The following is a 27,542-nucleotide window of genomic DNA, read 5'->3' as shown; positions in this document are numbered from 1 at the left end:
GTTGTATAGCAGTCTATATATTCTGAATGACTAACCTAACCCAAAACTTTATTCTCTATGGTGCAAAAAACAAATATTAGTCCATTTAAGGTTTGTAAAGAGGTAAAGAAAGCCCCACTCTTCAAATAGATCAAATAGGAATGATAAGTGGCAAGTATAATTGAAACCTGGGTTCCTCTGGGACAAATGGAGATACTAGGGTGGGAAGAGAATACTTAGTCATGTTGCTATGATAAGTTAACATGCTGAATCTGAGTCTTTCTCAGAAAATTTAGACCATCAGAAGGAGCTCAAGTAGTCATAAATTGGTAGCATATACCCTTGAATAACATGGATTTGAGCTGTACAGGTTCACTTATAAGTGAATTTTTTCACTAAATACCTACTACAATAGAACACACAGTTTGTTGAATCCACAGATGTGGAAGCACATATACAAAGGGTGAACTGTAAAGTTATATGTAGATTTTTCACTGTTTGAGAATCAGCACCACACCCTAACCTCCACATTGTTTATAGGTCAAGGGTACATGTATATCACTCCAGTATATTATATCACCTCCCAAAGGAAGCACCTATAATTTAGGATCTGAAAATATCCACCACTTAGTCATCAAATATAAATTTGTAAACAAGATTATCAGTCACATAAGGAAATATTTCACCCTAATTAGGACTTAGTAAAAGCAATGAATAAAATCTGATCTCAAAGGACATCAGGTTTTAGAATTATATGATACAAAATATAAAGTAGATAAGAACAAAGTGTTTAAAATATTATCAAAATCAGCAAAATGAAATTGAAAGAAAAAGATGAAAATAAAACTATTGGAAGTAAATTGTTGGAAATATAAGCTTACATTAATAGCAGCCTGTGTAATTAGAATAAACTGTTTTACAGAAAAGAACTAAAAAAGATGGAAAAAAGATTTAAGCATTAAAAACTTGATCTACTATTAAATTAAGAACAATAAGACAATGAACTCAGAAATATAAGCCCAGTGTTCAAACCAGTTACTGACTTGAGAATACTACCAATTTTGAAAAAGTTGCTAAAAACTATCACTCTGATTTTGGAAGTCTCAAAGTGAGGAGATGTATTAATCTGCTCAGGTTGCCATAAAAATATACCATAAACTGAATGGCTTTAACAATCAAAATGTATTTTTCTCTCAGTTCTGGAAATTAGAAGTCCAGGATCAAAGTGCCAACAAAGTTAGTATCTAGTGAGAGTTCTCTCTGGGTTGCAAATGGCTGCCTTCTCTCTGTGTGTCCTTACAGAGGGAAAGGGTGAGAAAGAGATTGAGGAGAGAGAGAAAAAAAAAAATCTCTGGTGTCTCTTACTTATAAGGACACTATCCCATCAAACAGGAACCACATGCTCATAAGCTAGTCTAACTCAAATTTCATTATAAAGGCCCTACCTCCAAACACCAGCACATTTGGGGTTAGGGCTTCAATGCATGGATTCTGGGGAGGGGTGACACAAACATTCAGTTTATAAAAGATTGCAAATATAAAGCCCCAGGAGCCACCTAGTGTGGAAAGATGACAAAACTCCATACTTGAAATAGGAATCATGAAGGACTACCCCTTCAGGTAAGGTGAACTGTAAAAAAACAAACAAACAAACAAACAAACAAAAAAAACAGCTCTGAGTTTATAATATCATTGTCATCCTGAGAACCTCAAATCTTAAACTCTGATTAAGGTGGAGGAGATTTGTAGTGTTCCTAGTTGCCTACAGAGCAAATGTAAGTAGTATCCTGAAAAGTGTGCTATCATCCAGCCTCATTTTATATTTACAAATACAAAAAGAGACATATAAGAACATAAGGCACCATCAGTGAGAACCATCAGTAAGAACCATGAAAAAACAAACTTCAATAATTGGAATTATCAGACTCAGAATAAAAGTAAGTTATGCTTACTATGTTTACAAACACAAAATATTAGTCTGAAATATGTGCAGGAAACAAACACACTATAAGTGAAATGGCTTTTAAATGTGTTAAATAGAAAAGTTAGAAATAAAAATAATAAAAAATAACAGCTGAAATTTAAAAATCAGTAGATCAGTAGATGGATCACTTTAACAGGAGAGGTTAGTAGACACAGAAATTACAGTGACATGTTTTGAATGCCCTTTAATCATAGTTAATCACAGAGGGGAGGTAAAGGAGTGAAGAGGCAACATTTGAAGAAAGAACGGCTGGAAATTACCCAAAACTGTCAAATCCATTGATTCAGGAATCTCAAATCTACAATCAGAAAAAAAAAAAAAAAAAAAGAAATCTACTTCTAGTCTCATCACACATAAACTATAGGAAACCAAAGACAAAAGGAAAAAATCTTAAGAGCTGTCAGAGAATTGTCAGCTTTCCTTCAAAGAAACTGTAATTAAATTAACTTTTGACTTATCCAGAAAAAAAGAAAGATGGGAAAAAAGAGAATAAAGTGGTCAATATGCTGAAGAAAGAACTGTTAAACTAATACTTATATGGCATGAATTATTCTACAAGAATAAGAAGACAATGAAGAAACATTAAAGCAAAAGGTACTTACCACAAGTTGCCTCAAAATGAGAAAGGAATCAATTCACTAGGATGATACAGCAATCTTAAATCTATAAGTAACCTAATTATGTGCCCTCAAAATGTATAAAGCAATAATTGACAGACCAAAAAAAAGTAGACAAATTCAAAACCACAGTGAGACATATAACACCTCTTTCATTATTGATACAGACAAAAATAATCAGGAGGAGATAGGACATTTGAACATTAGAAAATTAAACTAAGGGACATATGTGGAATGCCATTTCCAAAATCTAAAGAATACACATTCTTTCTAAGCTTGCATTAAACATTTATAAAAAATTGATCATATAATGGGTCATATGCCCATAAACATGAAGCATTTTCTGCATATGTTATATAAGTTAAATCATTTGGGATATGTTTTTCTTAACCATAATGAAATTATGGTAGACTATGATAACATGAATTATCTTTATGTATTGAAATTAAGAGGGTTTTTAACATGGTGGAGGAGTAGGAGAACATGAAGTTAATCTCGCCCCACAAACTCATCGAGAATACATCTACAAATGGAACAGTTCTCACAGAGCAAATATTGGACATTAGCAGAGGACCCAGGACACCTAAAAGGACAAGAAAGATTTCCATATTACCAGGTAGGAAAAATAAAAAAGAAGGGAAAAGGAAGGGGAGAGGCAGCAAGATGGAACCTCCACTCCTGGCGGGGAGCTGAAGGTAAAGAGAGGTTTCCATATCTGGGGAAGCCCCCTCACTGGCAGGGAGATCAGTTGGGCATAAAGGAAACTTTGGGGGCTTGGAGGAGACTGTAGCAACCAGTCTGTGGCAGGCAGGACAGAATGAGACCTACACAGATGATCCCTGCCACATCCCTGTGCACCGCAACTTGAGATGGGTGTCTGCCAGTGTGCATGGGGGCTGGGGGCTGGAACTTGGGGTTTGGAGAGCAGACCCAGTGAGGAGACTGTTGTTTGCTATGGGGAGACAGCCTGGGGTGGGAGGGCAGGAGTGAAGGGCTCCACAAATAGGAATGCTTGAAAAGGAAACCTGGATCATCACAGTAGTGAAGAGCCATTGTTGAGTGATGCACAAAGGGTGGGGCTGCCATTGCAGTCTCTCTCCTCACGTGCTGGCCCCTGTCTTCAGGGGCATGAAGGAGGGCTCCTGTTGGAGCTGGCTCCTGTGCCCCTGGCACCACCTTCTCCTCTGTCCACTCCCCCACCCCCACTTGGGTGACCCAGTTCCCCAATCAACACTTGGGCTCACACTTTCCAATCACTACCTAAGAGCCCTTTGCCTCAGCTGCCCACTCACAATGATTGCATCCTCAGCTCTATCCTGCCTTATGGGCTCATGTTCTCTGGCAGCCTCTAGAGCAGACTATGGTAGGAGAAACATATGGAAAGTTGGGGCTGAAACCACAGCTGAGCCCCAGAGACCATGTGACTAAGTCAGAAAAGCTGAAATCTCTCCTTGCAGCTGTTCAAACTGTGAAGTTACACCTTCACTGACAGCTTCCTAAACTCAGCACCTGCAAAACATCAGAAAGGACAAGTGCTCCTGTAGCTGAGATGTGTCTATCTTTAGTGGCTGTGGGCTTTGTAGGCATGTACATGTGGGGGATGGGCCAGGCCACAGTCTGAGCTGTCTTCATAGATCCCCAACAGGTCCAGGGGCATGACTACTGCAGTCCTGTGACCTGACTTCAGTGGATCTGTGATGGTGACCTTGTGGAAACAGCACCTGAGAGTCACCACAGTCAATTGCTGGCATACACACGATTAAGGTAGGATCAAGAGCCATGCCAACAGTGTACGTTGGAACACACACAATGGGTGAAAGGGGACACAACAGAGCATATTCACAGGTGAAAACTCCAGAGGAGGAATACTCAGTGGCTTCTTGCCCAGTGGGAGTACCCCAATCCCACCTACCCACCACAGATCAGAAAATAGCTAAGAAGCAGATCTAGGGGCCTCTACTCCAAAAACAAGGGAGCAGACCCTGCACCTGACAGGGCAGTGACAAACATACAGAAAAGGGGAGACCCTGCTCAATATCCAGGTCAAGCTCCAGTCACCACAACACCAGTCAAACCCCCATCAAAGGGATGATGGCACAAGCCTTTGCAACAACCTCACCCACTAGGGGATAGACACCAGAAGGAAGAGGAACTACAATCCTGCAGTCTGTGGAAAGGAGACCATAAAAACAGTAAGTTACACAAAATAAGATGACAAAAAAATATGTTGCATTGAAAGAACAAGATAAAGCCTACAAAAACAACTAAATGAAGAGGAGATAGGCAATCTACCTGAAAAACAATTCAGAGTAATGCTATTAAAGATGATTCAAGAACTTGGAAAAAGAATGGAGGCATGGATCAACAAGATACAAGATGTCAACTGTATCTCAATAAAAATTCTTAAAAATCAAACAAACAAACAAACATAAGCAAGATACAAGAAATGTTTAAAAAAGACCTAGAAAAACTAAAGAGCAAATGAACAGAGATGAACAAGACAATAACTAAAATGAAAAAATACACTAGAAAGAATCAATGGCAGAATAACTGAGGCAAAAGAAGGGATAAGTCACCTGAAAGACAGAATGGTGGAAATCTCTGCTGTGGAACAGAAAAAAGAAAAAAAGAATGAAAAGAAATGAGGACAGTCTCAGAGAACTCTGGGCAATATTAACTCACCAACATTTGAATTATAGGGGTCCCAGAAGAAGAAAAAGAGAAATGGCCTGAGAAAATATTTGAAGAGATTATAGTCAAAAACTTCCCTAACATGGGAAAGGAAATAGTAAACCAAGTTCAGGAAGCATAGAGTCCCATAAAGCCAAGAGGGAATATGTCAAGATACGTGTTAATCAAACCAACAAAAATTAAATACGAAAAGGGTCTTCCCTGGTGGTGCAGTAGTTAAGAATTTACCTCTGCCAATGCAGGGGACATGGGTTCAATCCCTGGGCAGGGAAGATCCCACATACCATGGAGCAACTAAGCCCATGCACCACAACTACTGAGCCTGTGCTCTTGAGCCAATGAGCCACAACTATTGAGCCCACACACCCCAATGAAGAGTAGCCCCTGCTCACCACAACCAGAGGAAGCCCATGTGCAACAATGAAGACCCAATGCAGCAAATAAATAAGTAAGTAAATAATAAATAAATAAATAAATAAATTTATTAAAAAATTAAATACAAAGAAAAAACATAAAAAGCAACAAGAGAAGCAACAAATAATATGCAAGGGAATTGCCATAAGGTTATCAGCTAATTTTTCAGCAGAAACTCTGCAGGCCAGAAGGGAGTGGCAGGATATTTTTAAAGTTATGAAAGGGAAAAATCTATTGTACAACCAAGAATATTCTACCCAGCAAGGCTATCATTCAGATTCAATGAAGAAAACAAAGGCTTTACAGACAAGCAAAACTAAGAAAATTCAGCATAACCGAACCAGCTTTACAATGAATGCTAAAGGAAACTCTTGAGGCAAGAAACACAGAGAATAGAACAAAAGAGAAAGGGAAGGAAAAAGACCTACAAAAGAAAACCCAGGAGAATTAAGAAAATGGCAACAGGGACATACATATGGATAATTACCTTAAGTGTAAATGGATTAAATGCTCCAACCAAAAAACATAGACTGGCTGAATGGATACAAAAACATGACCCATATACATGCTGTCTACAAGAGACCCACTTCAGACCTAAAGACCCATACAGACGGAAAGTGAGGGGATGAAAAAATATTCCATGCAAATGGAAATCAAATTAACACTGGCATAGCAATACTCACATCAGATGAAATAGAATATAAAATAAAGACTGTTACAAGAGACAAGGAAAGACACTACATAGTAATCAAGGGATCAATCCAAGAAGATATAACAATTGTAAATATGTATGTACCCAACATAGAAGCACCTCAATATATGACAAATACTAACAACTATAAAAGAGGAAATTGACAGTAACACAATACTAGTGGGGTATTTTTAACACCCCACTTGACCAAAGGACAGATCATCCAGACAGAAAATTAATAAGGAAACACAAGCCTTAAATGACACATTAGACCAGATAGACTTAATTGATATTTATAGGACATTCCATCCAAAAGCAATAGAATACACTTTTTGTCAAAAGCACATGGAACATTCTCCAGAACAGACCACATCTCAGGTCACAAATAAAGTCTCAGTAAATTTAAATAAATTGAAGTCATATCAAGCATATTTTCTGACCACAACACTATGAAATCAAACACATGGAGGCTAAGCAATATATTACTAAACAACCAATGGATCACTGAAGAAATCAAAGAGGAAATCAAAAAATACCTAGATAACAATGCCAGTAAAAACACAATGTTCAAAAACATCTGGAACACAGCAAAAGAAGTTCTAAGAGGGAAGTTTATAGCAATACAATATTACTTCAAGAAACAAGAAAAATCTCAAACAACCTAACTTTACACCAAAAGCAACTAGGGAAAGAAGAACAAACCAAATCCAAAGTTAATAGAAGGAAATAAATCATAAAGATCAGAGCAGAAATAAATAAAATAAAGATGAAGAAAACAATAACAATGATCAATGAAAATAAATCTGGTTCTTTGACAAGATAAACAAAATTGATAAACCTTTAGCCAGATTCATCAAGGAAAAAAAAAAGGAGAGGATTCAAATCAATATAATTAGAAATGAAAAAGGAGAAATTACAATTGGCTCTGCAGAAAAATAAAGCATCATAAGAGACTACTACAAGCAACTATATGCCAATAAAATGGACAAGCCAGAAGATATGGACAAATTCTTAGAAAGGTATAACCTTCCAAGACTGAACCAGGAAGAAATAGAAGATATGAACAGACTAATCACAAATACTGAAATGGAAACTGTGATTAAAAACCTTCCAGCAAACAAACGTCCAGGACCTGATAGCTTCACAGGTGAATTCTATCAAACATTTAGAGAAGAGTTAACACCTACCCTTCTGAAACTCTTCCAAGAAATTGCAAAGAAAGAGCACTCCCAAGTTCATTCTCTGTGGAGGCCATAACCCTGATACCAAAACCAGATAAAGATATCACACAAAAAGAAAATTACTTGCCTGTATCCTGGATGAATTTAGATGCAAAATTTCTCAACAAAATACCAAATCAAAAAACATTACTAAAAGGATCATACACCATGATCAAGTGTGATTTATCCCAGGGATGCAAGGATTTTTCAATATATGCAAATCAATCAGTATGATACACCACATCAACAAATTGAAGAATAAAAATCATATGATCATCACAATAGATGCAGAAAAATTCTGACAAATTCAACAACCATTTATGATAAAACCTCTCCAGAAATTGGGCACTGAGGTAACATATCTTAACATAACAAAGGACATATATGACAAACACACACCTAACATCACACTTAATAGGGAAAAGCCAAAATCATTTTCTGTAATATCATGAGCAAGACAAAGATATCTACTCTCACCACTTTTATTCACCAGAGTTTTGGAAGTACTAGCCACAGCAATCAGAGAAGAAAAAGAATTAAAGGAATCCAAGTTGGAAAAGAACAAATAAAAGTGTCACTGTTTGCAGATGACATCATATTATACATAGCAAATCCTAAAGATGCTATCAGAAAAAATCTAGAGCTCATCAATTTATTTGGTAAAGTTGCAGGTTGCAAAACTAATACACAGAAATCTCTTGCATTCTTTTATGCTAAAAATGAAAGATCAGAAAAAGAAATCAAGGAAACAATTTCATTTACCATTGCAACAAAAAGAGTAAAATACCTAGAAATAAACCTTCCTGAGAAGGCAAAAGACCTGTACTCAGAAAACTATAAGATACTGAGGAAAGAAATCAAAGATGACACAGATGGAGAGATATACTATGTTCTTGGATTGGAAGCATCAATACTGTGAAAATGACTATACTACCCAAAGCACTCTATGTATTCAATGCAACCCTTATCAAATTAAGAATGACATTTTTCACAAAATTAGAAAAAAAAATCACAATTTGTATGGAAACACAAAAGACCCCAAATAGCCAAAGCAATCTTGAAAAAACAAAAATGGAGCTGGAAGAATCAGACTCCTTGACTTCAGGCTATACTACAATGATATAGTCATTGAAACAGAATGGTTCTGGCCCAAAACCAGAAATATAGATCAATGGAAAAGGACAAAAAGTCCAGAGATAAACCCACACACCTCTGGTCACCTAATATGTGACAAAGGAGGCAAGAATATACATTGGAGAAAAGACAATCACATCAATAAGACTGAGAAAACTGGACAGCTACATGTGCAAGAATGAAATTAGAACACTCCCTAACAAAGTACACAAAAATAAACCCAAAATGGTTTAAACACCTAATGTAAGTCCAGATACTATAAAACTGTTGGAGGAAAACATAGGCAGAACACTCTTTGATGTAAATCACAGCAAGATCTTTTTTGAGCCAACTTCTAGAGTAATTAAAATAAAAACAAAAAGAAGCAAATGGGGCCTAAGTAAACTTAAAATCTTTTGTACAGCAAAGTAAACCATAAACAAAATGAGAAGACAACCTTCAGAAAATATTTACAAACAAAAGAACCAACAAGGGATTGATGTCCAAAATATAAAAACAGCTCATGCAGCTCAATATGAAAAAGAAAACATCCCAATAAAAAAAAAAAATGGGCAGCTCTAAATAGACATTTCTCCAAAGAAGACATACAGATGGCAAAAAAGCACATGAAAAGATGCTCAACATTATAATTATTAGAGAAAAAGAAATCAAAACTATAATGAGGTATCACTTCACACCTGTCAGAATGGCCATCATCAATAAAACTGCAAACAATAAATGCTGGAGAGGGTGTGGAGAAAAGGGGACCCTCCTAAACTGTTGGTGGGAATGTAAATTGGTACAGCCACTATGGAGAATAGTATGGAGTTTCCTTTAAAAACTAAAAATATAACTACCATATGAGCCAGCAATACCACTCTTGGGCATAAACCCAGAGAAAACCATAATTCAAAAAGATACATGCACTCCAATATTCATTGGAGCACTATTTACAATAGACAGGTCATGGAAGCAACCTAAATGTCCATCAACAAATGAGTGGATAAATATATGGTACATATATACAATGGAATATTACTCAACCATAAAAAAGAAAAACATAATGCCATTTGCAGCAACATGGATGGACTTGGAGATTGCCATACTGAGTGAATTAAGTTAGACAGAGAAAGACATGTATGCAAGGGTATCACTTATAGGTGTAATCTAAAAAATGATACAAATGAACTGATTTACAAAATAAAGTCATATACATAGAAAATAAACTTATGGTTACTAGGGGGAAAGGGAGGAGGGATAAATTGGGAGATCGTGATTGACATATAAACAGTACTATATATAAAGGAGATAATTAATAAGAACCTGCTTTATAGCATAGGGAACTCTACTCAATACTCTGTAAGACCTATATGGAAATAGTATCTAAAAAGAGCAGATATATGTATATGTATAATTGAATCACTTTGCTGTAGAGCAGAAACTAACACAACATTGTAAATCAACTATACTCCAATAATTTTTTTAAAAAAGGAAATATAGAAATAAACTTCTATATGTCATGGATCACAAAAGAAACCACAGTGGAAACAATATTGCATTTTCTTATCATTATTTACAAGGTCTGCATAATGCACTAACAGCAGAAAAAGACATGAGGTTTATAAAGCTTTGAAAGAAAGATCTACCGTATTCATTCTTTGCAGACTGACTATATAGAAAACCCATGAGCATTATTGTAAAGAACTTTGTATTTCCGCAAGATGTCTGGAGATTTCTAGAGGATTTGAAAAGACAGAAGATGGTTTCAAAATTTTTTTTTAGAAGTGTGCTACCAAAAGTCACCAGAGGAAATGTAGAAGGGTTTCCAAACAATAGAGAATTTGCAGTCTGCCGTCATCATTTTAAAGTGTAACCAGTTGTACTATTTTTGTCCTTCAAAGCCCACCATTAAAGTTCAGCTTATCTATTGCAGGTTCAGAAATGACAAGTGATTTGGGTAAACAAGTTTGGGAACTGACCAGGAAGTAGGACAAAAGTATGTAACACCAATTTCTTTTAATAATAATGGAATCTGAACTCAGTAAGGATGATAGAAAGAGGAATATCAGGAATGGTGTACTGTTAAACTGTACCAGTTTTAACACACATACGCAAGCATCCACATACGTATGGTCAGGTGTTGAAAAGGAGAAGGAATAATAAATATTTTTGTCTAAGTACTCATTCATACTCCACAGTTTTCTGGTTCATCCACATCATTGCCTATACTTATCTACACACTTCTATTGTTTTGGAAAAGGCAAGGGTGGCTTGTAAAAAGAACAAAAGAAGCAATCTGGATAATATAAAACTTGAAAAGGTATTTAATAGAATTACGGGAAAAGGGGAATTTTATTTTTATCTTTTCTATTTTTAATCTTTCTATTTCAATCACTTAAATCAGTTTTCTTTTTACTCTTCTAGTTTTCACAATATTAAATTTGAGTCAATCAAAGTAAGATTCCCCTAGAATATGCAAATTAAGCATCCAAAATGAAATGATGGAGAGAGGATCTATTTTCTTTCCTTATGCAGTTACTATGGCTAGTCAATGCAGTCAATAACAGGAAAAGGATTTTGCGTAAAATTGAACACAGCAGAGTCTACACTTTAATGTGATGAAAGTATTAATCCCCCTGTCTATTGAATGCTCATAAGTATACAAATTCCAATAGAATAATTGATTCCAAGATCTTAGATACTTTTTTACTTCAGTTCTGTACACAGAATTTCTATTACCTTTTTTTTTTTTTCTTTAAGAAATCCTCTTGAATTTTTTTATTTTATACAGGGTTGTTTCAATACCATCTCAGTAAAATGTATGATGCATGAGACAACTTTACCTTTTTTTTGACTCTTTCTTTACTGGTGGGAAAAAATTATATCATTGTTTTTCTTTTTTCAGTTTATTGACGTGAATGACAAATTTGAATATATTTGTGTTGTGTCACATGTCTATTACATTTCTATTTTCTCTTCTTAGAAAATGTTTTTATTCTGAAGCTATTCAACTTTGAATAAGTTACTTATAAATTTACTATCCCCCCAGTTTCTTTTTTCACCTCTTATTCAAGTGGTTTCAATGAAAATCAAAGAATGCACAATACATATATCAGTCAAGACTCTTAGAATTCATAAAGGAATATTGCATATCAATGTTAAGAAAACAAAGAACCCACCAAAAACAGACAAAGGGTTTGAAAATATATTTAATAAAATAATATATACAAATGACTAATAAGCACTAAGAAAGACAAAGAACATCATTAATCATGTAATAAGTAACCACACACCTGTTAACTAGAATGAAAAATCTGCACGTATTGGCAAGGATGTATTCTAACTAGAGTACTCCATATTGCTGGTGTGAATACAAAATGGCACTGACACTTGGACAGTGGTTTATTGTTTCATAGTAAATTCATACATACCATCCAGCCATTATACTTCCAGGTATTTATTCAAGAGAAACGAAAACATATGTTCACAGAAAGATTGTTATACAAATGTTCATACCAGTTTAGCCAAAAACTGGAAACAATCTAAATGTTTTCCAATGGGTAAATAGATAAACACATTTTGTGATCTATCCATAATTGATTTACCACTTATCCCTTACTACTAGGAATACACTACTGATATATACACAACCATGAATGTCTCAAAATCACACAGAGTGAAAGAAGCAAGGCAAAAATGTTTGCATAACATATGAAACTATTTACATAAAGTTCTAGAAAAATGCAAACTAATATATAATGACAGTAAACAAATCAATGGTTTCCTAAGGATGGAGTATACAGGGAAAAATGGATTGCAAAAGTGCATGTGGAAATTTGGGGGAGTAATGGAAATGTTTACTATCTTCACTGTGGTGATATAAATATATGAATACTGATCAAATTGAAGACTAGAAATACATGCAACTTATTTTATTTCTATTATACCTGTTTATGTGAAAAAAGTCAATGAATGCCCTTCTTTGGCTAATTTGTTTTGTAGATATTATCAGCTTTATGAAGCTTCATCTCTAAATGTTCCAAATGCCTTTTTCCCACTCTTTTCTTTTCAATTACATGTTTACATTCATATACACCATAGAAATAATCACATAAAATATAATTAGTTTTAGGGGGAAAGAGCTTTAAAGTGACATCTAAAATTCTTACATGGATGTTGTCTAATTAAATGTACTACCTATTCCTGAGTCAATATCTGTAATGACATAGCATATTTGTTCCCCAGTTCCCACTAGGTGGTGGAAACCTTGGGAACAATTGTCTCTCATTAGCCATCAGTTCCAGCACCTAGTACACTGAGTCTCACACAGTATGTGTGGGATGAATAGGTAAAGCTCATATTTGCTGTGCTGTAAGGAGGTTTTCTGATATATTTCTAGGTTCTTGACTTTGTCCTCTACTGCTTAGATTGCTTTATTATTGAGGTATTGGTTTCAATAATTTTCATGACTATAAAATTTACTATTCCCTGGGACACATTTAAGAAATGTTATAGGAAAATAATTTCATCCAGCAACTTCAGTGTTCACATGATAGATTTTGTATGCTATGATACCTATCTTCCATGAAAAAAAATTCTTAAATGTTTTTGTTTGCTTACAAAATTCATTTTACTTCTGTTGTCCTCAATTGCAGTTACTTCTGCTTCTGCCTTCTGAACTGCAGTATTTACACACCTAATCTCTATTCAAAAGAATATAACACACTTTTTAAGCCATTATCTACTACTGGAGCTTTGTTATTGCTTTCGATACCTCTATTATCTTCTCAAATAGGAATCCATACCAAAATCTTACAAAACTTTTGTCAAAAATGTCATAAGGAAATATGCTACTATAAGAGATGTGAAAATTCCATTTGAGCTTATTTACCAATTGAGGGAGATATTCAAGGTAGGGACAATTTTGTCAACAAAGACGACACTGCAGATAGTAATAAGAATTTTTTTTTTTTTCATTAGATCTTTCTTCAAGAAGAGCAAAATCTAATAGAAAACATTTTGGCAAAATAATTGCATAAATGACCAGTTTTGTGCTAGAGTTTCTACTGCTATTACAATGTTATCCATTAAGTGTATTTATGAAGTACTTAGAGACAAGAAAATTGTTTGATGGGCATATCCCACATAATGAGATTTTTCTGAAATTGTAGTTTTACTTTAAGCCAAAGTCTGGAAATGTCCACAACAATATTTTCAGATGAAAGGAGTGGACTTAAGAGAATTAATGTAGACTAATTTAACATTTAGCATCCCAGGAAGTAACAGCATTTTTGAAGGAAAAATAAAACAAAACTCAATCCCAAATTAATAACCATTTTTATTTAGAAAAATACATATATAAAATATTGACAAAGAGAGTTTTCCAAAGGTTATTATGCTATCCTAACACACTTAAAATTCCTTGTTTTGTGGTAAATGTGAAGTGTAAGACTTGAAAATAGTAACTATTCATGTCCTAAATCCTAAGAGTATACAGTTTCAAAACAGGGGAAATCGGCATCACACAGTGAACTCCAGTTTACTATTTCTACCTTTCAAATGCAATTGATCTTTTCAAGTTCACAAAGGACATGACATCCAAGATTCTGAGCTAAAAAGACCTTTTCTTTTTTCTAACTATTCTGCAGCTTTAAACAGCTGAATCATTTATCTTATCTTCTGCTTTTTCATTATGGTCTACTTCCCAGGCTTCTTTGCAGCTATGTTTCTTCTTTGAAACTTCAGTGTTGCAGTATCTCTGGACCCAGTTCCTGCTACAGACTGAATGTTTGTAGTCCCCAAAATTCATAGGCTGAAACCTAATTTCCAATGTGATTGGTATTTGGAAATGAGGCCATTGGGAGATGATCAGGTTGTGAAGGTAGAACCTTCAGGATTGGGATCATTGTCTTTATAAAAGAGATTCCAGAGAGCTCTCTCATCTCTTGTTATCTGAGTGAAAAGATGGATGTGAATGACCCAGTAAGTGGGCCCTTACCAGACACCAGTACTTTGATCTTGGTCTTCTCAGCATCCAGATTTGTGAGAAATAAATTTCTGTTTATAAGCCACCCAGTCTGTGGTATTCTGCTATAGCAACTCAAACTGAGTTCCCCACCCATTCATTTCTCTATGAACACAATTTTATGAGGTGATTTCATATAATTCCTTGGCTTCATATAAAATCTATTTGCTGTTGAATTCCAAGTTTATATCTCCAAATCTGACCTCTTCCTTAAGACCCAAAATTGTATCTTCAGCATAACATATCCACTACGATACTGTACTAGTCGGCTTAAACTAAGTTATGTTTTAGTAAGAAACAACCCTCAAATCTCAGCACACTAAACTGAGGTTTTATTTATATCCTCATTAAATGCCTCCTTGTTAGCTGAAGTGTTCTAATCCATGTGTCTTTTTTATCCCTGAATCATGACTCTTACCTGTGGTATGTTGCTCTCATGATAGAGGGGAAAGAATAATGGGAAAAGCACACAATAATTCTTAAAACATTTTGTCCTGAGTGGCATATGTCACTTCTACTCACATTTCATCAGTGGAGGGAAATCACATGGCCACACCTGACATCAGTGGAGCAGAAGAACATAATTTTCCCACAGGAAAGGACAGCAATAGTTGAGAGCAATTAGTACAATCTGGTGCAAGTATCTGATAAGAAACTCAAAGCTAGCATGTCCAAGATACAAAGATCTATTTCTCTTTCTTCAGAAAACGAGCTCCTCTCTGATCCTTCCCATCTCACCAAATGGTAGCTCCATCTTGATCCAGCAAGAAATTTAGAAAGAATCAGTGATTCTTTCCATTCCCTCTGCCCATTATCCAACCTATATTCAAATCTTACTGATACTATAGACTTAATAAAAAATCCAGTTTTCTATGACTGCAATCATACTAGCCTAAACCACCATCCTTTCTCTCCCAGACAAAAACTATAGATGCCCAAACACATCATTCTATAACCCACTCACCATACAATAGCCAGCAACATATCTTTGAAATATAAATTGGAAAATTAATATTTAAAATACTTTAGTGACTTCCTATCACACTTGTGAAAACATCCAACTATGTACAGTTGACTCCAGGGCTCTGTGTGACTTGACTCATCAAATCTGCTAACTTCAAGTGAAGCCATTCTGTTTGCCTACAGTGGCCATTTATACCAGCCTTGGATCCTACAGCACATCAAAGTCTTTCCCACTTCTGGCAAGGTGCAAGCACTGATAGTGTGTTCTTGCTATTTGGACCACCCTCCTGCCCTAAGATTTCAGATAAATACTCACCGCTTTAAAGAGTTTTTCTCTGACCATTTTACCTCAGTCAAGAAACTCCACCCCCCTACTCTTGTATCAATCTATCTTCTATCATAGCAAAGCATTTATGTTACTCATACAATGATTAAATCTTTTCATATTTATATATTAGTTAATTAGTTTATTGTTTGTCTACAATATTGTAGTGTAAGCTCCATGAGGGCAAGTTTGTTATTTTAGTACCAGTCACCATTCTAGTATTGTTTTCTAGCACCAATCACATAGTAGATCCTTGATGAAACAAAGTTACTTTAAGGCAGGGCAAGAAAAAATTAACATAAAATTTCCTCTGCCTCTTGAGCCACTTATCCCTTTAGTGTGTATTATGTATTTTCACCATACATTCACTAGATCCCCTTAGAAGATGCAAGAATGCCTGCTTGCTACAAAAAAAAGAAAGAAACAAAGAAAGAAACAATGAAAGAAAGAAATTTTCTCCTGTTGCCAACAGGTTACTTGAGATATCATTTCTTTCTCAATTCTGTAAGGGGTCACAATGACCCACTACTTGTCTTGTTGGACTGTCAGTATGTCATGTTATCTCAAAAACTTATATGACTCTACTTTGACCTCTAACTGACAGAACAGTCCTCAGAACTTTCTGTAAGACTGTCTCCTGGGTTATAATTCTGAGGTTGGCTCACATAAAATTTTCCATTTCTTTCTTAAACTATTGATTTTGTCAACATAATAAATATTTGTTAAATGATATGATTTTTCAAAAATATTTGAGGAGTCTCTGCAAATATAACCAAAGTGAAAGATGAAATCAAAGAACTTAAAACTCTCATCGAGGAAAAAAAAGTGTTTTCTTAGGAAGTGGAAATGTCTGGCCAAAACCCAATAAATGACAGCACTGAGAGATGTAAGTTGAAGGTAAGAGATCGACATAAAAGAAAAGGGAAAACTACATATAAATTATTTCTTTTTCTCTACATTATAGTCATTTAGAAAGAAATATCAGTCAGGAATCTGAAGGGAAAGCAAAGGCACTGAAAGCACTCTGTATATTATAATTTCAATGGAAAAAACATAATAAGGCATTAATTTACATTCATGAGAACTTATTATTCTAAGCATTTAACTTTCTTAATTTTAAAAACAACCTTATGGTACTCTCATTTTAGATTAAAACTTGATGGTAGGGGGGCGGAGTCAAGACGGTGGCATGTGAAGATGTGGAGATCACATCTCCCCACAAATAGAACAGTTGCCAGAGGCCAGCAGGGGACCTGAGGCCCAAGCAGACCACAGGAACCCCAGAGCAACTAGGAAGGACCTGGGGGAAGTTGGGGGTGGGGAAGGGGAAGCCGGATGGGACTGGCCACCCTGAGGGGTGGCTGGGTGAGGGGGGGCTTCCCACCTGGATGGACCATTGGGGGCTGGGGAGATAGGGGAAACTCCAACTGGGTTTCTCCCATCCAGGAGGCCTGCTGAGCTCCCCAGCTTGGAGACCTGCTTGGCTTCCCAGCAGGGTCCTGCAACCTCCAGGGCCACCTCTGGGCTGCCTGGGTTCTGGGGGTGTGGGAAAAAGGGAAGAGTGTTGAGGAGGTGGAGAGGTGGACAGGAAGGGATGGGGGCTTTGAGATTGGGGGATGGGGTGGCTAGAGGGCGTTTCACCTGCCCTCTTGGCCAGGCAGGCCGACTGGGCTCCCGGACATTGTCCTTCACTCTCTGGGCCCCATTCAGCTGCTTGGAACCTAGGACAGTGGGGGTCAGAGGAGAGGAAGAGAGGCAGACAGGGACCCTACCAGACTGGGAGATCTGGGGAAGTGCCGCAAGCATTACCCTAGCTCAGATGGCCCTGGGAAGCCTGAGGGGTGTCAGAGTCTGGTCTCCTGCATTTTATTGCCCCCTGCAGCTGTGAGGGTTCTAGGGGAATAGGAGAGAGGGGATGAGAAAGAAGAGAACCCAAGGGGGAGGGACCCTCTGAGACTGGAGGACTAGTGGAGGTGCCTAGCATTTCTCCCACCAACTCAGGACCAGAAAGCCCACTGGGTACCTTGACCTGGTCATTTGCTCCCAGGACCAAAGGCATTTCTGGGCCCTTCTGCCTCATTTGGCCTAAGACCCATTCCCTACCACCCCCAGGGCCTTTTCTAAGCATAGGCCCTGCCCATTGCCTGACTTCCCCCACCACCCCCACCCTTGTCAAAACCCCATCCCCACAGCCAACACCTTTTCTGTTTTTTTTTCTCTTTCTTTTTCCTTTTCTTATTTGTTTTTTACTTTGCTTTTTTCTTTTTCTTTTTTTCTTCCCACCTCCTCACTTAGGCTATTGCAGTTGTTTTACCTTACAGTTGTTGCTCCATCTTTTTTTTATTTTTTATTTTTTCTAACACATCCTTTAGTTTCCTATTATTGTATCTTTTTACATGCTATTATGTTGCTGTTCTCCTACTTTTATTATTTTTTGTTTGTTTGTTTACCCTGCTCCACACAGATTGTATGATCTTGATTCACAAGCCCAGGGTCAGGCCTGAGCTCCTGAGGTAGGAGCTCTGAGTCCAAAACATTGAACTAACAGGGAAACACAATTCCCAAGGAATATTCTTCAGAGTTAGGTTTCCCAGAGGTTCACAACTCAACACCAAGACCCAGCTATACTCAACAGCCTACAAACTCCAGTGCCTGAAACCTCAGGCCAAACACCAAGTGGGACAGGAACACAATCCCACCCATCCAAAGTGGGGAGAAAACAAGAAAACAAAAATTATGTTACAGATGAAGGAACAAGGTAAAAATACACAAAACCAAATAAATGAAGAGGGAATAGGAAAATCACCTGAAAAAGAATCCAGAGTAATAATAGTAAAGATGAACCGAAATGTTGATAACAAAATAGAGAAAATACAAGAAACAGCTAATAAGGACTCAGAAAACTAAAGAGCAAACAAACAGTAATAGATAACAAAATAACCAAAATTAAAAATACTCTAGATGGTATAAACAGCAGAATAACTGAGGCAGAAGAATGAATAAGTGAGTCAGAAGATAGAATGGGGGAAATAACTGCCACAGAGCAGGAAAAAGAAAAAAGAATAAAAAGAATGGAAGACAATCTCAGATACCTTGGTGACAACATTAAGCCCACAAACATTCAAATCACTGGCATCCCAGAAGAAGAAGAAGAAAAGAAAAGGTCTGAGAATATATTTGAAGAGGTTTTAGTGGAAAACTTCCTCACCATTGGAAAGGAAATAATTAATCAAGTCAAGAAGTGCAGAGAGTCTCATACAGAATAAACCCAAGGAAAAATACACTGAGGCATATAGTAATCAAACTAATGAAAATTAAACACAAAGAAAAAATATTAAAAGCAGCAAGAGAAAAGCAACAAATAACATATAAGGGAAAACCCATAAGGATAACAGCTGATCTCTCTACAGAAACACTGCCAGAAGGGTGTGGCAGGATATACTGAAAGCCCTGAAAAAGAAAAAGCTACAGCCAAGAATACTCTACCCAGCAAGAATCTCATTCAGATTTGACAGAGAAATCAAAAGCTTTACAGATAGGCAAAAGTTAAGAGAATACAGCACCACGAAACCAGCCCTACAACAATTGCTCAAGGAAATTTTCTAAGCAAGAAACACAAGAGAAAGAAAAGACCTACAAAAACAAACCCAAAACAATTAAGAAAATGGTAATAGGAACATAAATGTCAATAATCACCATAAATGTAAATGGATTAAATGCTGCAACCAAAAGACACAGACTGGTTGAATTGATACAAAAACAAGACCCTTATATATGCTGTCTACAAGAAACCTACTTCAGACCAAGGAACACATATAGACTGAAACTAAGGGGATGGAAACAGATATTCCATGCAAATGGAAGTCAAAAGAAAGCTGGAGTAGCAATACTCATATCAGACAAATTAGACTTGAAAGTAAAGACTATTACAAAAGACAAGGAAGGACACTACATAATGATCAGGGGATCTATCCAAGAAAAACATATAACAATTGTAAATATCTATACACCCAACATAGGAGAACCTCAACACATAAGGCAAATGCTAATAGCCATAAAAAGGGAAATCGACAGTAACACAATAATAGTGGGAGACTTTAACACCCCACTTACATCAATAGACAGATCATCCAAACAGAAAACAAATAAGGACAACAAGCCTTAAATGACACATTAGACCATCTTGACTTAGTTAATGTTTATAAGACATTCCATCCAAAAATGACAGAATACATTTCCTTCTCAAATGCACACAGAACATTCTCCAGGATAGATCACATCTTGGGTCACAAGTCAAGCCTTTGTAAATTCAAAAAAATTGAAATTGTATCAAGCATTTTCTCTGACCACAATGCCATGAGACTAGATATCAATTACAAGAAAAAAACTGTAAAAAATACAACCACATACAGACTAAACAATGTGTTATTAAACAACCAAGAAATCACTGAAGAAATCAGAGAGGAAATGAAAAAAATACCTAGAAACAAATGACAATGAAAACACAACAACTCAAAACCGATGGAAAACACCAAAAGCAGTTCTAAGAGGAAAGTTTATAGCAATACAGTCCTACTTCAAGAAACGAGAAAAATTTCAAATAAACAAGCTAACCTTACATCTAAAACAAATAGAGAAAGAAAGAAAGAAAAAAAAAAAAAAACCCAGAATGAACAGAAGGGAAGAAATCATAAAGATCAGACCAGAAATAAATGAAAAAGAAATGAAGGAAACAATAGCAAAGATCAATAAAACTAAAAGCTGCCTCTTTGAGAAGATAAACAAAATTGATAAACCAATAACCAAACTTATCAGGAGATAAAAGAAGATTCAAATCAACACAATTTGAAATGAAAATGGAGAAGTAACAATGGTCACTGCAGAAATACAAAAGATCATGGAAGATTACTACAAACAACTATATGCCAATAAATTGGATAACCTGGAAGAAATGGATAAATTCTTTGAAGAGTAAAATCTTCCAAAACTGAAACAGGAAGAAATAGAACATATGAACACACCAATCACAAGCATGGAAATTGAGACTGCGATTAAAAATCTCCCAACAAAAAAAAAAGCCCAGGGCCAGATGGATTCACAGGTGAATTCTATCAAACATTTAGAGAAGAGTTAACATCCATCCTTCTCAAACTCTTCCAAATTATAGCAGAAGGAGGAACACTCCCAAACACATTCTATGAGGCCACCATCACCCTGATACCAAAACCAGGCAAAGATATCACAAAAAAAGAAAATTACAGGCCAATGTCACTGATGAATATAGATGCAACAATCCTCAACAAAATACTAGCTAACAGAATCCAACAACACATTAAAAAGATCATACACCATGATCAAGTGGGGTTTATCCCTGCAATGCAAGAATTCTTCAATTTATGCAAATCAGTCAATGTGATACACCATGTTAACAAACTGAAGGATAAAAACCATATGATCATCTCAATAAATGCAGAAAATGCTTTCGACAAAATTCAACATCCATTTACCATGAGAACTCTCCAGAAAATGGGCATAAAAGGAAATTACTTCAACATAATAACAGCCATATATGACAAACCAACAGCCAACATCATTCTAAATGGGGAAAAATTGAAAGCATTCCCCCTAAGAACAGGAATAAGACAATGGTGCCCACTCTCACCATTATTATTCAACATAGTTTTGGAAGTGTTAGCCACAACAGCAAAGAAGAAAATGAAACAAAAGGAATTCAAATTGAAAAAGAAGTAAAATTGTCATTCTTCACAGATGAAATGATATTACACATAGAAAATCCTAAAGATTCTATGAGAAAACTGCTAGGACTAATCAATGAAATTAGTAAAGTAGCATGATGCAAAACTAATGTGCAGAAATCTCTTGCATTCCTATACACTAACAATGAAAGAAGAGAAAGAGAAATTAAGGAAACTCTCCCATTTACCATTGCAACAAAAAGAATAAAATACCTAGGAATAAACCTGCCTAAGGAGACAAAAGACCTGTATGCAGAAAACTATAAGAAACTGATGAAAGCAATCAAAGACAATACAAACAGATGGAGAGACATACCATGTTCTTGGATTGGAAGAATCAATATTGTGAAAATGGCTATCTTACCCAAAGCAATTTACAGATCCAAAACAATCCCTATCAAATTGCCAATGCCATTTTTCACAGAACTAGAACAAGAAATGTTACAATTTGTTTGGAAACGCAAAAACCCCAAATAGCTAATGCAATCTTGAGAAGGAAAGATGGAGTGGGTAGAATTAGGCTTCCTGACTTCAAACTATACAATAAGGCCATAGTGATCAAGACAGTATGGTACTGGCACAAAAATAGAAAGATAGATCAATGGAAAAGAACAGAGAACTCAGAGATAAACCCAAGCACATGTGGGCATCTTATATTTGACAAAGGAGGTAAGAAAATACAGTGGAAAAAAGACAGCCTCTTCAATAAGTAGTGCTGGGAAAATTGGACAGCTACATGTGAAAGAATTAAATTAGAACACTTTTCAATACCATACACAAAAATAAACTCAAAATGGATTAAAGACCTAAATGCAAGGCCAGACACTGTAAAACTCCAGAGGAAAACATAGGCAGAATACTCTATGACATCCATCAAAGCAAGATCCTTGTTGACTCACCTCCTAGATTATTGGAAATAAAATCAAGAATATAAAAATAGGGCCTAATGAAACTTAAAAGCTTTTCCACAGTGAAAGACACCATAAACAAGACACGAAGACAACTGTCAGAATGGGAGATAATACTTGCCAATAAAGCAACAAACAAAGGATTAATCTCCAAAATATACAAGCAGCTCATGCAGCTTAATACCAAAAAAGCAAATAACCCAATCCACAAATGGGTGGAAGACCTAAATAGACATTTCTCCAAAGGAGACAAACAGATGGCTTACAAACACATGAAAAGATGCTCAACATCACTAATCATTCGAGAAATGCAAGTCAAAGCCACAATGAGGTATCACCTCACACCAGTCAGAATGGTCATCATCAAAAAATCTAGAAACAATAAATGTTGGAGAGGGTGTGGTGAAAAGGGAACTCTCCTGCATTGTTGGTGGGAATGTAAGCTGGTACAGCCATTATGGGAAACAGTTTGGAGATTCCTTAAAAAACTAAAAATGGAACTACCATATGACCCATTAATCCCACTCCTGGGCATATATCCAGAGAGAACCATAATCCAAAAAGAAACATGGACCATAATGTTCATTGCAGCACTATTTACAATAGCCAGGACATGTAAGCAACGTAAATATCCATTGACAGATGAATGGATAAAGAAGATGTGGTGTATATACACAATGGAATATTACTCAGCCCTAAAAAGGAATGAAATTGAACTATATGTAATGAGGTGGATAAACTTAGAGACTGTCATACAGAGTGAAGTATGCCAGAAAGAGAAAAACAGATACCATGTGCTAACTCATATGTATGGAATCTGAAGAAATGGTACTGATGAATCCAGTGACAGGGCAAGAGTGGAGATACAGATATAGAGAATGGACTTGAGGACATGGGGTTGGGGTGCAGGGTGAAGGGGTAGCTGGGACCAAGTGAGAGAGTAGCATAGACATATTTACACTACCAGCTGTTAAATAGATAGCTAGTGGGAAGTTGCTGTATAACAAAAGGAGATTAACTTGATGATGGGTGATGCCTTAGAGGGCCAGGATGAGGGGTGGGGGAGAGAGTCATGGGAGGGAGAGGATATGGGAATATATGTATAAATACAGCTGATTCACTTTGGTATACCTCAAAAACTGGTACAAGTGTGCAAAGCAAATATATTCCAATAAAGAGATTTAAAAAATTGATGTTAGAAGAACATATGGTAATATTTTCAAGAGTGCACACATCTAGTAAGTGCTCATGCTGGGTTTTGAAATAAAACCTTAAATCTGCATCTTAACCACGATTCTCTTCTCTGTCATGCACGTTCTTCAACATTTCCCTGTCATGTGATCTCAAGCTAGGTATGGTTAGTAACCTGGACAAACAGATGTGGGGTGAAAGTGGTGGAAATTTTTCCTTCTGCACCACCAGCAATCCTCAAATTGTGGCTTAGAAGGCATTTTAGCACCCTAAGTCACTGAGATTGTTATTGATATACGTCAATCTTATTAGACAGTCAGTGGATAGCATGTTGGCTGCCATTGATGGTAGGTCCTCAGTTAATGACAGTAAGCAGAGGACAAACATTGCTTCACATCTTTAGTGATATAGGCTGCTTTTTCAAATAGAGACTGAATAAAGGGCAGCAGATGGAAACTTGAGTCCTTGTTATAGAGTACCATTTCCCAGCCCACTTGTGTGCACACACACACATAAACACACACACTCACACACAGAGAAAGAGAAGCAGAGAAAGACTGTAAGAGAGAGAGCTAGAGAGGAAAATACAGAGACAGCTTTTCCTTTACTGTCCAATCAATTTGCAAAGATGACCACAAGAGTTTTAATACCTAGAGCATGTTTACTCAAGAGAGGTACTGGAGAAGAACACCTTTTATTTTCTTTTTTTTTCTTTTGTGAAGTGTTCTTTTTATTTCAATTCCTCTTTTAAATATTAAAAACCTATTTTATTTGGAAAAATTGCCTTTACATACTATAGTAATATTGACACTTACTCCTACATGTTTATGCAATATTTTCCAAGGTTTGGTATCCACCTTCTGCTGCTTTCATGGAATGGATTAGAAACTCTTCCATTTTTTCAAAGTTCTATAACTATATACAAAGCATGGAAATTATGTTTCCTAAAAGTTTCAAAGGAAGAAGACCCTAAGATCTTTTCAGCCCAGCTCCTATCAGTGAGACAATAGTTTTTAAATAATTTTTTGTCATTATTATTGTGTTTTATGCCTCTACTTCTTAAGGCAATTTATGTTCGCCTTTAATATTACCATTTTTGTCCTGATTTTAATAGTTATTTGTAAACAGTTGATGTTAAGTTTCCCTTTTATGTTTAAAATCTGATATACAATTACCCAATGAAGATGTATTAACGGCCTACTATGTGCCAGTACTGATCTGAGGCACTTAACAGACAAAAGTCTTCACACTCATGGAACATATACTTCAGGGTAATGTAATGTCTCATTTCCAATATTCACAGATTGGCTATTTTTTTAAATTAATTTTAACAAATATTTGTCAATTTACATAAATATATTGATGATATGAACCTTGAAATTGTATATTATTTATAAAGTCTTCCTCTGTTTCTAATTCATTAAGAAAAATTTGTTATTGATATTAACACATTTGCCTGCATCCTTGGGGTTGTTTCATTTTTCCTTGTTTTCCATACTGATATGAAAACCATTCCTTCCTCCTGCCCTCCTTTCTTTCTTTCCTCCCTCATTTCTTTCCTTCTTTCTCTTCTTCCTGATTTTTGCCAGGGCATGTAAGCAACCAAAATGTCCATTGACAGATGAATGGATAAAGAAGATGTGGCACATACATACAATGGAAGATTACTCGACCATAAAAAGGAATGAAATTGAGTTATTTGTAGTGAAGTGGATGGAATTAGAGTCTGTCATACAGAGTGAAGTAAGTCAGAAAGAGAAAAACAAATACCGTGTGCTAATGCGTATATATGGAATCTATTTGTAGTTTTTTAAGGAACCTCCAAATTGTTTTCCATAGTGGCTGTACCAACTTACATTCCCACCAACAGTGCAGGAGAGTTTCCTTTTCTCCACACCCTCTCCAACATTTGTTGATTCCAGATTTTGTGATGATGACCATTCTGATTGGTGTGAGGTGATACCTCATTGTGGCCTTGACTTGCATTTCTCTGATGATTAGTGATGTTGAGCATCTTTTCATGTGTTTGTAAGCCATCTGTTTGTCTCCTTTGGAGAAATGTCTATTTAGGTCTTCTGCCCATTTGTGGATTGGGTTATTTGCTTTTTTGATATTAAGCTGCATGAGCTGCTTGTATATTTTGGAGATTAATCCTTTGTTCGTTGCTTTATTGGCAAGTATTATCTCCCATTCTGAGGGTTGTCTTCGTGTCTTGTTTATGGTGTCTTTCACTGTGGAAAAGCTTTTAAGTTTCATTAGGTCCCATTTGCTTATTCTTGATTTTATTTCCATGATTCTAGGAGGTGGGTCCAAAAGGATCTTGCTTTGATGTATGTCGTAGAGTGTTCTGCCTATGTTTTCCTCTAGGAGTTTTATAGTGTCTGGCCTTACATGTAGGTCTTTAATCCATTTGGAGTTTATTTTTGTGTATGGTGTTAGGAAGTGTTCTAATTTCATTCTTTTACATGTAGCTGTCCAATTTTCCCAGCACCACTTATTGAAGAGGCTGTCTTTTTTCCATTGTATACTCGTGCCTCCTTTGTCAAAGATAAGGTACCATATGTGTTTGGGCTTACTTCCAAGTTCTCTATTCTATTCCATTGATCTTCCTTTCTATTTTTGTGCCAGTACCATACTGTCTTGATCACTATGGCCTTGTAGTATAGTTTGAAGTCAGGAAGCCTGATTTCTCCAACTACATTTTTCCTTCTCAAGATTGCGTTGGCTATTCGGGGTCTTTTGCGTTTCCGTACAAATCATAAGATTTCTTGCTCTAGTTCTGTGAAAAATGCCATTGGTAATTTGATCGGGATTGCTTTGAATCTGTAAATGGCTTTGGGTAGTACAGTCATTTTCCCTATGTTGATTCTTCTAATCGAGGAACATGGTATGTCCCTCCCTCTGTTTGTGTCATCTTTGATTTCTTTCATCAGTTTCTTAAAGTTTTCTGCATACAGATCTTTTGCCTCCTTAGGCAACTTTATTCCTAGGTATTTTATTCTTTTGCTTGCAATGGTGAATGGGAGAGTTTCCTTAATTTCTATTTCTGCTCTTCTGTTGTTAGTGTATAGGAATGCAAGAGATTTCTGTGCATTAATTTTGTATCCTGCTACTTTACTCAACTCATCAATTAGTGCTAGCAGTTTTCTGGTAGAGTCTTTAGGGTTTTCATTATATAATATCATGTCATCTGCAAAGAGTGACAATTTTACTTCTTTTCCAATTTGGATTCCTTTTATTTCTTTTTCTTCTCTGATTGCGGTGGCTAAAACTTCCAAAACTATGCTGAATAATAATGGTGAGAGTGGACACCCCTGTCTTGTTCCTGTTCTTAGAGGGAATTCTTCCAGTTTTTCCCCATTGAGAACGATGTTGGCTTTTGGTTTTTCATGTATGTTTTTTATTATGTTTAGGTAATTTCCTTCTATGCCCATTTTCTGGAGAGCTTTTATCATAAATGGATGTTGAATTTTGTCAAAAGCTTTTTCTGCATCTATTGAAATGATCATATGGCTTTTATCCTTCAATTTGTTGATATGATATATCACATTGATTGATTTCCGTACATTGAAGAATCCTTGCATCCCAGGCATAAACCCCACTTGATCATGGTGTATGACTTTTTTTAATGTGCTGTTGGAGTCTGTTAGCTAGTATTTTGTTGA

This window comes from Hippopotamus amphibius, chromosome 7 (genome assembly GCF_030028045.1).
Source record: "Hippopotamus amphibius kiboko isolate mHipAmp2 chromosome 7, mHipAmp2.hap2, whole genome shotgun sequence".
In the NCBI taxonomy this organism is placed as follows: domain Eukaryota; kingdom Metazoa; phylum Chordata; class Mammalia; order Artiodactyla; family Hippopotamidae; genus Hippopotamus; species Hippopotamus amphibius.
Note: the sequence above shows the minus strand (reverse complement) of the source record.